Source organism: Peromyscus eremicus, chromosome 2, assembly GCF_949786415.1.
Source record: "Peromyscus eremicus chromosome 2, PerEre_H2_v1, whole genome shotgun sequence".
In the NCBI taxonomy this organism is placed as follows: Eukaryota; Metazoa; Chordata; class Mammalia; order Rodentia; family Cricetidae; genus Peromyscus; species Peromyscus eremicus.
In genome coordinates this window covers 155497014-155511182 of record NC_081417.1, presented here as the reverse complement: position 1 = coordinate 155511182, position 14169 = coordinate 155497014, and the positions used below count along the sequence as shown (strand labels likewise).

General features: G+C 41.6%; 1 pseudogene; it reads left to right on the top strand.

The window, feature by feature from the left end:
- Positions 1–2208: 2208 nt before the first annotated feature.
- Positions 2209–8980, top strand: LOC131905302 (arylacetamide deacetylase-like 4; annotated as a pseudogene).
- The last annotated feature ends 5189 nt before the right edge of the window (positions 8981–14169 follow it).

Genomic DNA, 14169 nt, shown 5'->3' with positions numbered 1-14169 from the left:
AACTCAAGAAATTAGACATCAAAATGCCCAACAGTCCAATTAAGAAATGGGCTATAGAACTAAACAGAGAATTCTCAACAGAGGAAACTCAAATGGCTGAAAGACATTTAAGGAATTGCTCAACATCCCTAATCATCAGGGAAATGCAAATCAAAACAACTCTGAGATACCACCTTACGCCTGTCAGAATGGCTAAGATCAAAAACACTGAAGACACCTTATGCTGGAGAGGATGTGGAGCTAGGGGAACTCTCCTCCACTGCTGGTGGGAATGCAAGCTTGTACAACCACTTTGGAAATCAATATGGCGATTTCTTAGAAAATTGGGAATCCATCTCCCCCAAGATCCAGCTATACCACTCTTGGGCATATACCCAAGGAATGCTCAACCACACCACAAGAGCACTTGTTCAGCTATGTTCATATCAGCGTTGTTTGTAATAGCCAGAACATGGAAACAACCTAGATGCCCTTCAACTGAAGAATGGATAAACAAAATGTGGTACATATACACAATGGAATACTACTCAGCAGAGAAAAACAATGACATCATGAGGTTTGCAGACAAATGGATGGATCTAGAAAAAATCATCCTGAGTGAGGTATCCCAGACTCAGAAAGACAAACATGGTATGTACTCACTCATAACAGGATACTAGATGTGGAACAAGGATAATTGCATTTATGAGGTGTCTATGGCAGCAGACTCTTAGAAAGTGGAATCATGGCTGTGTGGGAGGCAGGGGAGCTCAAGGTGTGTAGTGTCAGTGTTGAGAGAGGTCTGTCCTGTATGATCCATTTAGTTAATGCCTACTGTATTGTATACTTAGAAGTGGTTCTGATGGTAAATGTTATGTGCTTTTGAACGACAATTATACAAATGAATACACAAGAGGAATACTCTCTAGGCCTTTTCTAACAAACCCTCCCTAGACCCTGAGGATACAGCCTGTATAAGGCTCCAGCCATTAGATCCTTCCCATTGTTCTGGCCTCTGCATTAGGCAGACCTTTAGACCTGGGGTTGGTCATACAGCTTGAGAGTCCTTGGACAGACTGTCCATCTTTTTGGTCCCGTGATTCCAGAAGGAACTGGACTTCATCCAGCCTGATTCCTTCTCTGAGAATGGTGTGTGGATAATGTTTTGCATACAATTTTCTTTTTCCAGGAGGGAGGGTAATGATCAGAACCATTTTTGAAAATAGGCTTGACATACACTTGCAGTGAATTTGTTGTGTGTCAGAGCCTTCTGACATTTTCTGAATATTTTCTCCCCAGTGGGAACTTTCATCATCGCCACCTTATGCTTTCTGAAAATTAATAGCATGTGTAAGACTGTTGTAGCATGACATGGCCACTGTCCTCTAGAACTATCAGGAGCTGGAATTCTGAAGGAGACCTATACAAGATTGAGTTTTTCAACTTTCTGTCATGGAATGGGGAGAGGCTCATGATGAATCTCCCCTCCCCAAAAGCAGTTAATGGTTGCTTAGAGAGATTTTGTTTTCTTCAGTACTGTAGCCACCCATAAGTTACCCATGTTTCTGTAAATAACACCAATTAAACTCCTAGGTTCACCAAACTACTCTTGGGTGTGATTGCTTTTGTTTCCATCATTGGTGCCTATTGGTGATGAGAAGACGTTTATTTTTATCTGCTCAGAGAAAAGTTCATACAATGGGAAGGCCACAGACCCAGAAAGCAGAAAAAGAAGTGTTTAAAACCATGCAAACTGACCTCTAGAACCAGAGAAGTCTCTGCAGCCCCTGCATTCTAGATTGAAGAACTAAATAGGGAGAGAGCATGGAATCAAGGAGCTGGGGATGGGAAGGATTTTGTCTACCTTAGGTAGACTTTGGTGCTAAAATGTGCTCATCCCAGGCCTTGGGTGAGGGAGTCTATATGACCCATATCAAACCTCCTTCTGGGACCTTATAGAGCTGGAGTGTAGGAAGAGTCCTATCCTAATACTCTTTTAAGCCCCCTCTCAAGTCCTTGGTATGATTTCATGGTCCGTTAGTTACTAGATGAACAAGTTCTTCTGTCTCCAATTGGTTGGTTATCTAAGTGGACAGATTAGGCCATTGTGTCAGATGGACTCTGGAAGGAGAGGGTGGAGGCAACAGCCCATAGAACTGGGTCAGGTGCTCCTCACACATATTTTCAAGGGAATTTCTCAGAACAGCAGGTCCTCTGGGCCTCAGGATCATGACTTCTCTGTGGCTGGTGCTGTTGGCAAGCCTGTCTACCTTTGTCCTGGGAGTCTTTGTATGGGCTGTCATTCAGCACTTTCTCACAATGGAAATCCCCTCTGCCTTGCAGCATCCAGTCAAGTTCAGGGTTATTCATTGTCTGGCACTGTTTGTGCTCACACTGGTGAGTCTGCTGTTATGGGGGGGACTGTGGGTAAAAGGTGTTATCTGTAGCTCACTGCTTCCTTCTCCTTGTCTTCGTCTTCCTCCATTCTCCATCCCGTTCTTTCTGTATTCTTCCAAGACTGACTTGGGGGAAATCTCCTGTTTCTTCCTTTTCTCTCTCTCTTTTCCTTCCTCACTTCCTTTCTTCCTTTCATTTTTATTCCTCCATCTCTTTCCTCCCCTTTTCTCTTTGTCCCCCACCTCCCACCCCACTTTTTGGAACAGAGTCTCACGTTGTAGCCTAGCCTGGCTTTGAACACACAATCCTCAGCTTCCTTCTCCCGAGGGTGCTGTGGGATGGTCTGTATGTCAAGTGTGTTGCTGATTGGTCAATAAATAAAACACTGATTGGCCAGTGGCCAGGCAGGAAGTATAGGCTGGACAAGGAGGAGAATAAAGCTGGGAAGTGGAAGGCTGAGTCAGAGAGACACTGCCAGCCGCCACGATGAGAAACAGCATGTGAAGATGCCGGTAAGCCACGAGCCATGTGGCAAGGTATAGATTTATAGAAATGGATTGATTTAAGCTATAAGAACAGTTAGCAAGAAGCCTGCCATGGCCATACAGTTTGTAACCAACATAAGTCTCTGTGTTTACTTGCTCGAGTCTGAGCAGCTGTGGGACTGGCAGGTGAGAGAGATTTGTCCTGACTGGGCCAGGCAGGAAAACTTTAGCTACACGAGGGTTGAAATGACAGATATGCATCACCACTACAGCCTACCATGCTTTTTTTTCTGAGAACTGAGAAAGCAATTTCAGACCAGCTGAAAGCTTATACCCTGAGATGTCTAAGAACACCTTCAACAACAGCTTGTTTCTCCTTTCCTCGTAATTTCTCATCTCCAAGTGTTTTATATTGATGTGAGATCTGAGGCTAGGGACTGCTTTCTCAGCCTTGTCCCGAGCACAGAGCAGGCATTGTTTGCTTATCAAATCACCCATGTGATGTGTTTAGGTAGTTTTTCCGCATGGGTGCATTGGACAGCTAGGTTGGCTGTCCAAGACTGGTTTGGCTTCATATGGGAGGCAGGGAATTTGAATAAATGTCAGATGTCCTAACTCTTAGTGGAGACATAGCAGTGACCAGAGAGTCTACAGTGAATTCCTCAGACATTTGGGAAGGAGGAGAGAGATGAGAAATTCCTGTCCATGCTGTCTGGTGTACATCTATTCTGCTTTCATTGGCCATGATGGATGGGAAGTCAAGGCATCAGGGGCTTGAAGCAGTGGGTCAAGCATCCACAAGTGGGAAGAGAGAACATTGAACACACACTGCAAGGTTTTCTTCTTCCACATACACAGTTCAGGAGCACAGCAAGGAAATAGTGCCACCCACAGTGGATGGGTCTTCCCTCCAGAATTAATGCAACAAGGACAATCCACCATAGTCATGCTCAGAGGCTCATATTCTAGATTTTAACAAATTGATAATTAACACTATCACAATATAGCATCAATCACTCAGAAAGCATGCTTGTGACCTGTGTACACAGTTAATATTCTTCCCTTTCCCAATGCCAGCCCTTACCTCTTGTAAGGCATATATACTGCAACACCCTGTAATGTTTTCTGCAATATAGTTTATATTGGCAAATATATTGACTTGTTTATAATTAGTGTATATATATATATATATATATTATCATAAAAACACCTGTGGTAAATATTCAGCCCTGTGTTTTGATTACCCATTATGGAGTCTGCCACATAAGTCACATTTCTCCTTCACATTGAACACAAACAGTGCTTAGGGAATCCTTCATAACCCAGCTCTGGACTTACAATGATGAGTGCTGATGTAATGACAAATTGTCTTTGCCATTACAGGTCAAGTATAGCTAGTCCCATATAGAGGGAAAGAATGAATGAAGTTATGTCCCTTGCCTTTCACACTTGGCTTTGTTCCATTCAGGGACTTCTTTGCACACATCCACACACTGGGTTTTATCTCTGGTAAAGTTTTAGTATTTTCTCTTCTGCTCTAACAGTACCACAGACCAGAGAAGTTAATGTGTCTTATGGTTTTGCAGTTTGAGAAGTCAAGTGCATGGTATTAGAAATGGGGTCATGTATCATGCATTGGTGGAAATGCAAGTGTGCCTGTGTCCATAAGACAGAATATCCAGGACTCTCACTTCTCAAGAGTCTGCTTTGGAGATACTCATCCAAGTCCCTCAATAATGGACTTAGTACACACACAAGAGTACCACCCCAGAACCACTCAAACTGCCCAACTCTTATCAATGACAAATTGCATTTCAACCTGAGTTCAGAGGGTACAGACACTTGTATCACAGAAACATCATCATTCAATAGAAATTCTGAGATCAAAGTTCTGAAAACCAGTCCCATTTCTGGGCAAAGCCTGCAGCCAGTTATGTCCCCTTGAGTCTACTGCATATACAGGAGGCAGAAGAGAAATGGTAAGTACACCTGAGCAATACTAGGTGGCTTCCGTGTCTACACACCCACTCTGCACTCTCTTACACCTCACTTTCCTTCTTTTGCCCCCAACAGGAGGATATACTAGAGAAGCTGAGAATTTGCTCCATGCCCAGATTTGTCCAGTTTCTTCATGATAGTTTGGTCATAAAGAAGGACCCTACCTTGGTGGTGACCAATATGCATTTTGGGACAATCCCTGTGAGGCTGTTCCAGCCCAAGGCAGTGTCCTCCAAGCTCCAGCGAGGTATCATCTTCTACCACGGAGGAGGCACCCTGTTTGGTAGTCTGAGTGAGTAGCTTTCATGTGGGATGGGAGAGGAAGGTCCTCACAACAGGTAGAGTCTTTCACATATTCCCATGAGGATCTCTTTGGGGAGGAGGGACAAGTGGAAGTTGGAACTTCTGTTAGGGAGGATGGGTTCAAGGCTTGGGTTCATAGCAGTCAATGGTATAGTCTCCACAACAATGTTTTCTATTATACTTTAAGTCCAGGTCGGAGCAGCAGCATCCCCTGTGGTTGTCCTGCTGCTGGGTGTGCTTCCACCCATTCCTTTTGATTCAGAGGCATCAGCTGTTTCTGTCTGTCTCATGATGATCCCAAATTTGTGTGCTTCCCTCAGCTTGGTTGGGCCACTATGACGAAAACCCGTCTGTTCTTGCTTACTACCACACTCATTTCTGCACCCCTAAAGTGGTAGCTTTGCTCCAATTCTCACGGCATAGCCTGGTCCTCTCTATCCACTAGAAGGATCCTTAAAAAATACCTTAGGCCATTCTCATCACTTCAGCCTTCCCTAAGCCCTAGACCATATTGTCCACCGGTCACCTGTGCCTCCTGCCCTTACTATGCTTCAGCCTCTGAACTGCATAGCAGACATACTGAGCTGCTGACCATTGGTCTTCTTATTGCTTGCTCAGGCTTAAAAAATATTCTGGAAGACTGAGGCAGAAGGTTTACCAGTTTGGGGTCAGCTGGGGCCCCTGGACAAAAAGCCAAGCTAACAAGCAAGTAAAAAACAAAACAGAACCAAAAAAAAAAAAAACAAAAAAACAAACCCCATTAAATAAAATGTTCTTTAGTGGTAGGTATGAAAAAAAAAAAAAGACAAAAGTGTGGTGCTTGAGTTCTTTTCCCAGTGATGCTGAATCAGTGAGACTGGATAGCCTGGGTAGATGATGGGCAAGGCTGTCCAGCCCTTCTGTATGCCAGCAGCTGTGAATTGACAGGGCTGAGTTGGGGATACATTTGGCATATTCTGTGATAAACAAGGGTGGCATGTGGTACCTACTAACTTTAACAGAATTTTCTCCTAGGACTTCAGATATACCATTTTATTGACTTACCTGTCCCATCTAGCCATCACTTATCTCCTAGTTAATACAAATATATAAAATTATTAGTATTCTAGGCCTGTCCTGCCATACACATTTTTATTTTGTCCATTTCAGGTTTACAAATCTTCCAGGTCTTCATTTGACCCTACTAGAAAATCCAATGACATATAAAGTGAGCCTTAAGGTCCACTGAAGCCATATTCAGGAGATGGGGGATGATGTATGGCTTTGCCTTGCAGAGCTGGCCATGGTCATGTCAGAGGAATGGAGACAGATACTCATGCCCATCAGAGCAGCTTTTGTCCCTGGGGCAACAGTTGATAGTGTCATGCTTTTCATGGCTGCTTTGGCCTGTGTTTTCTCTTGCAGACATTTACCATGCCATAGGCAGCTTCCTGGCCCACAAGACAGACTCAGTGGTACTGATGGTGGGGTGAGTTGCCTGAGACATTTGGTGACTTATACGTGCTTGGGAATGGGCTGGTTGACTTTAGATCATGGAAAGAATCCCTGATTTTGGGTGTTTTTTTTCTTTATGTACACTTCCTTATGAATGTCTAGGAGTTCAGAATTCCCCAGGCCTTGACAATAGCTCATTCACAGTTCCTGACATGGAGTGTCTAACGCCCTCTGCCCTTTAAAGCTACGGTTGCTGTTTCTCCTGTTTTTGTTTCTCTTGTGGCCACTGCTGCCTCTGTCTCCCTTACTGTCTGTCTGCTGTTGGATTTGAGTTCTTTTGTCAACTCGGCTTCTCTGCTCCCCGTCACTGCCATTGCTGAGGCCTCGCCTGTGTTCCTGTCCTGGACACTGGGTAGTTCCTGTGACTCTGCTACCACTGTCCTCAAGGCTTCCGGCTCCTTCCAAGGGCCAGTCATCATCGCTGTCAAACCATCAGTGGCCCTTGTGGCTCTACTGCTGTCATGGCTCAGCTCTTCTGTGGTTCTGCACTCTCTGCTGTCACTGTCACCACTACTTCTTTCTGGTGGCCTGCTCGGTCTGCTCTACAAAAGCAGCCAGAAAATACCCTCTAGTGAGAGCTGTTTGTTAGGTCTAATGTTGGAAACCTAGGAGGCAGCCAACATAAGGAGATGCCTCCCAGCTGGCTCCCAAAATGAGCACAACAGCTTGCTAATCTAATCAGAAAAGAGAGTGTGCTCCAGTGTCAGCAGACCTTCATATACAATCATGTTTATGAGAGGCATCATTCTATTGTCCCTTCTGTACTAGGCCAGAGTCCCTCTGCTAGGTAGATGACCTGGGAAGTTCCCATTCTCTGGGTTTGTATTGGAAGGAAAGTGTTATTCAAATTGTTCAAAACACTTTTGGCTGGTGCTGCAACTTCAAGAGCTTGGGTTGTGTTTTACTGGCAAGTGACCACAATTATTGTGTAGTTTTCTCAGTGTTTGTATGGTGTTCAAAGTAACCAGTGTTGTTGTAAGTCTAGCTGGCTGCTTGACTAACAGTCATTTTCTCAAAGCAGCCTTGTGCAGGAGTCTAAGAGCTCCTCACTAAGGAGTCCAATTTCTTAATCTCCTGAAACTTTTGTTTAACCACAGGAAAATAAGAATAAATGCCTCATTACAAACACTGGTGTAGATTTAAAGTGTGTTAAGGGTTGGTTTTTAACAGTGCTCACCATGTGCCCATCACATTAGGAAAAGATGAATCCAGGAAGAGATGGGACCAGAAGAGTTCCTGTAGTCTTTCCTGGATCTTTGCTGGTTGTTCCATATTCTAAGACAACATGTTTCAACTTTCTATATTCCCTTGGGGGTTGTGCTCATCTATGGGAAGCACAGTGTTGGTGGAAATGGAGCATCCTGGGATCCCTGATCCTCATGGTTCCTCAAGTCCATGACGGAAAAGTGTGGGTTGCCATGTTTACTTGTTAGGATCACTCTGAGGATGGAGTCAGGTTTGGTCCTTTGGAGAGTAGATGACGATGATTGAAATGGCCTCTGTGACGTCTTTGTAAAGAAGTTTGCTGTGTTTGCTCTTTCCTCCTTAGATACCGCAAGCTTCCTGACTACCATCACCCTGTCCTTGCCAATGACTGTCTTAATGCTTCCACCTACTTCCTGAAGAACCTGGAATCCTTTGGGGTGGACCCGTTCCGGGTGGTTCTCTGTGGAGAGAGTATTGGAGCTTGGGCAGTAGCCAATGTCATGCAGATCTTACCCAGAATTCCCAGTCTACCCCAGATCCAAGCTCAAGTCCTGATTCAACCAATTCTGAATTTGATCAATTTTCAGTTACCATCACATCAGCAGAGCAAAAATGTGCCATTCCTCACCAGAGACATGATGTTTAATTGTATATGTAAATACCTGACTATTGACCTCTCTTGGAAAGATGACATGTTAACAGGTGCTGTTATTCCGCTGCACAAGTGAAAGAAATATAGGAAATGGCTCAGCTATCACAACATCCCCAGAAGGTTCTGGAGCCAAGATCCATAACCGGAGTTTCTTGCACCTTTTAATGAGACTGCCTATCTAGAAACCAAACATGTTTGGAGTGCAGAAATTTCCCCTGTCCTAGCAGATGACAAGATCATTGCTCAGCTCCCTAAGACATTTCTGGTGAGCTGTGAGAATGACATCCTCTGGGATGATGTCTTGCTCTACAAGAAGTGCTTGGAAGACCAGGGGGTCCCTGTGAGCTGGTACCATGTGGAAGATGGCTTTCATGGATGCTTAATATTGTTTGATAAGAAATGTTTATCTTTCTCCTGCTCTGTGAAAGTTGTAAATGCTGTTGTCAGTTACATAAAGGGCATTTGATAAGAAATCTCAAGATTTCTGCATAATGGGGCAAGGAAGACCTATGCTTTGCCTGGGTCCTTTGCCTAGTTATATGTTTTTGGGGACAGGAGATGCTGATGCCATCCATGGTCCAGGAAGAAATGAGGATGTGGAAGCAAAGAACTCTTGGCTTCCTGCTTAACAAAGTCTAATTTGTGCTCTGTTCCTACACCACCAGTATCATGTGTTTGATTCAGTCAGTCTCTATTCTTTCATCAGGTAAAAGACCTCTTGTATTAATAAAAAGTGCCCTTAAAAATTTAAAGTTTATCCAAGTCTGTGCAATTTATAGTTTCTTATCCCAGCAGCACTCCCAAATAACCACACAAAGACTTATTATTAATTTTAAATGCTTGGCTGATAGCTTGGGCTTGTTACTAGCTAACTCTTACATTTAAATTAACCCACATTTCTTATCTACCCTCTGCCACATGGCTCATGGCTTGTTATCTCATTTTCTTTCTTTCTTTTTTTTTTTTTTTTTTTTTTTTGGTTTTTCGAGACAGGGTTTCTCTGTGTAGCTTTGCGCCTTTCCTGGAACTCACTTGGTAGCCCAGGCTGGCCTCGAACTCACAGAGATCTGCCTGCCTCTGCCTCCCGAGTGCTGGGATTAAAGGCGTGCGCCACCATCGCCCAGCTGTTATCTCATTTTCTACACATCCTACTTCCTCTGCATCTGCTGGCATCTCCTCTGACCCCGCCTTTCTTCTTCTTAGCATTCTCTCTGTGTCTGACTGTCCTTCCTAATCTCTTCCTACCCAGCTATAGGGCAGTCAGCTCTTTATCAACCAATGAGAGTAATACATATTTACAGCACACAGAAGGATTATTCCACAGCATTTCCCCCTTTTTGTCTAATTAAAGGAAGGTTTAACTTTAACATAGTAAAATTACAAACAACAAAAACAGCTACTAAGTAAGAATAGCAGTAACAATATCCAGTCAATACGTATTTGGCAAATTTAGAGAAAATACTATTTATCTTATCTTTATGAGTATAAAGTTTTATACCCAATTAACCTTTTTATCATAACTCATGAAAACTTTAAGTCCAATTATTTAGTTTTTGACTCCATCAAAGACCCCAGAAGGGTAAAATGTTACCTAATGACAGGGACATCTGGCTGCCTGGATGGTCACCAAAAGTTCTGTAACATTGGGGCATTCATTTTGGCACACAGGCCTAGATCATTTGACAGACTTTTCTCTGAAGCAGGCAAATTTGAAGGACTGTTCTACCTTGTCTTGGCAAAGTTGGGCAATCTCTTTTCTTTGTGTCCTGCTTGTCCAGTTTGGACAGCATACTGTCAGCAATTGAGGAGAGAACAGTTTCTTTGCCCAAATGGCTAGCTTTTGCCATAAATAAATCAAACTCCATATGGATTTTCTTTGATGCCCATCATCTTCCTTTCAAGCAAATTGGTACTATCAGGAGCAGATGTGTCTCACTGTCATTAAAAGACTTACTTTATTAAAATATTTTAAATGTCATATTCTGTAGGTCTTTGAAATGTTTGAAGGTCATTCATCTATCTAAATATATCTGTTTATGACCTTGAAAACACACCTAATATGACTATAAGTTTGACTCTTATAGAAGACTATTAATCTGTATTTCTCAATTATACATTACATTTTAAACGATCTGCATAAACACAATACCCAAATAAGAGTAAAAACATACATAGTATAACAAAATTAATTTAAATTTGTATCAATAAAAATCCATACCAATGTAAAACATTTAAGATCAGTAGCATTTTTTTTAGTTTAAAAGTGGATTCAATAATCTACCCTTTTATCCTATCATTTCTATTTTTTTTAGTTTAAAAGTAGAATCAATGTCTGTGCTACTGGTGTTACATTTAGGAAGTGGTCTCCTGTGCCAATGCATTCTAGGCTACTTTCTACTTTATCTTCTATCAGATGCAGTGTAGCTGAATTTATGTTGAGGTTTTTGATCCACTTGGACTCGAGTTTTGTGCATGGTGATAGATATGGATCTATTTGCAGTCTTCTACATGTTGATATCCACGTATGCCAGCACCATTTGTTGAAGATGCTTTCTTTTTTCCATTGTACAGTTTTGGCTTCTCTGTCAAAAATCAGGTATTCATAGGTGTGTGGATTAATGTCAGAATCTTCAGTTTGATTCCATTGGTCCACATGTCAGTTTTTATGCCAATACCAAGCTGGTTTTATTACCATAGATTTATATTAGAGCTTGAAGTTAGGGATGGTGATGCTTTCAGAAGTTGCTTTATTGTAAAGGATTGTCTTAGCTATCCTAGGTTTTTTGTTTTTCCATATGAAGTTGAATATTGTTCTTTCCATGTCTGTGAAGAATTGTGTTGGGATTTTGATGAGGATTGCATTGAATCTCTAAATTGCTTTTGGTAAGATTGCCATTTTTATTGTGTTGGTTCTACTTATCCATGAGCATGGGAGATTTTTCCATTTTCTGATATCTTCTTTGATTTCTTGTTCAAGGACTTAAAGTTCTTGTCATACAAGTCTTCCACTTGTTTGATTAGAGTTACCCCCAAGGTATTTTATATTATTTGTGGATATTTTAAAGTGTGATATTTCTCTGATTTCTTTCTCAGCCTGTTTATGATCTTGCATCCTGCCACATGAATTGATCATTTTATCTTATCATTTCTTTTTTTAAGTTTAAAAGCAGATTCAATAATCTAACTTTTCTCCTATCATTTCTATTTTTTTTTGTTTAAAAGTAGATTCAGCCGGGTGGTGGTGGCACATGCCTTTAATCCCAGCACTCGGGAGGCAGAGGCAGGCGGATCTTTGTGAGTTCGAGGCCAGCCTGGTCTATAGAGCGAGATCCAGGAAAGGCACAAAGCTACACAGAGAAACCCTGTCTCGAAAAACCAAAAAAAAAAAAAAGTAGATTCAATAATCTACCTTCTTATCCTATCATTTCTATATCCCTTTTTTCCTTTAGAAAGAGATTTTTGAATTTAATTTTTTTGTTTAGCTTTCTTTTTTTGCTATGACCAATAACAACCTCTAACAAACCCCCTTAAATGAAAATAAACATCTATAACCAATCTTTTGGGAATGTGGGCATTATTCTCTAGACTACTTATTTTTTTCTGGAGGTACTGGCATCTTTGAGGGACCCTGAGAAAACTTAGGATAATGGTCAAAGCTTGGCTGGAGTAGTTTGTTAGACTGGATCATTTCAACCAGAAGCCTTGGAGCTGTTCTGGATGTAGAACTTACAAACTGCAACAGAAGCATTCTGAGATGTTGGGTCATCTGGGCCATTTGTTTTCATCAGTGTCTGCTTCCCTTGCTCTGAAAATATATAAACTTTTAAAGGTAACATACATATCTGCATTAGTACAAGTATAGACTGTGTGTTGTTCCCAAGTTAGCTGAAATGGTTTTTGTTTTATATTTGTGCAGGTAAATTATATGTTATGTGTTTTGTAGTTTTTTTGAATGTCAGTAGTCAGGATTTTCAGGGGGGTCTTCCTAGATCAAACCTGATCATATTTAATCAGGAATTATTCCACAGCCTCTCTTTTCCTGTGGAAATATTAGTGTAACCTCTCTCCCAAAGCAATATACCTTTGGACTTAAATTTTGAAGTCAAGATATTTTTAAAATATATAGATTGGTTTAATCTAGCAGCTTTCATAACCCAGTGTGTTTTATCAGCCAAAAAAATTCAAAGACAACACAATAACATACAGGATATAAACTCTCTGTGTATTTTCCATCTTTATATGGCTTTTTTCTTTTATACTACTTTATTCCTTTTAAGGACTGTATTATTTTAAATCTCTATCTAACTGTCTATCTGTCTATCTGTCTATCTATCTGTCTATCTATCTATCTATCTATCTATCTATCTATCATCTATCTATCTATCATCTATCTAATGTCTATACCCTCTTTCTTTTCTCTCCCAAGCCTTTGTACATTTTTAAACACACTGTAACCCATTTAGAATTTTTTCCATCTGGATCTGTCTTTACTGCATATCTGTATATATCTTGTTTTGACTTCATGAGCCTTTGAACTGCTTAACAGCATGTCTAGGACCTCCACCTCTATTTTGGCTGTTGGCTTTGATATGCTTGGTTCCCTGAGAGCCTAGCTTCATGGCAGAGGTACCAGCAAGGGCTACGTTTGCCACCCCAACTCTGGGGAGTTTTTGGGTCCACATTGTCACATTATAGTGCTCTTGCCCCCTGCTCATGAACCCCATTTAAGTGTTCAGTAGCACTTAAAGGAGACATGCCCATTTTTGCCTCTAGCACTGAGCCAGGATGCTGTTTCTTAAAGTAGCCATGCCTCTGCTTGCTGCTAGGAAACAGAGCTTACCTGGGAAAAGATGGTTACCAAAAAGCCATGTTTGACTCTGTTTTTGTGTGTTTAGAATCCCTTTTTAAGCTTCACCAGGTCTTATGTGGAAATTCTGGCCACACATTGGAATGCCTTTTGTAGGTGGACTTTTCCTTCCCACCTGTCAGTTACCAACTAACCAACATGGAGACTTAATATGAATTATGAATCCTCAGTTGATAGCTCAGGCTTGTTACTAACTAGCTCTTACAACTACAATTAACCCATGTATATCAATCTGTATTCTGCCATGTGGCATTACATCTCTTTCATCTTGTACCTCCTGTTTTTGGCTGGTGACTCCTTTGACTACACCCTTCTTCCCAGCATTCTCTCTGTCCCCCCAAATCTTGCCTAGCTATTGGCCAATCAGCTTTTTATTAACAACGAGAGCAAGATATTTTCACAATGTACAAAAGGATTATTTCACAGCAGTGCAAAATAAATGACATGCAATCATACTATCACTGGTGAAATCTTACTCACAATGACAAAATATTGCTTGGGCCTCATCCCTGCTAGTGAAACAGTCATATTTTTGCTCCTGAGGGCAGGGTCACTGGTCACTACTCCCTCACATTGTTTCTGTCCACTCTGAGAAATGATATTCAATGAAACTCTCCTAAAGCAGTCACTCCTAGGATGAATTCTGTCATGATTTCTGTGAGAGTGTTCAAGAAACAGAGGTGGGGAAGAGGCTCTGTGAAGGTATTGAGAGGGATGGGTGAGCTCTGAGTGCCATGACTTTCCCGTGGAATCACATTTCTTAGAATTCCTATCTCCTACAATGAAAT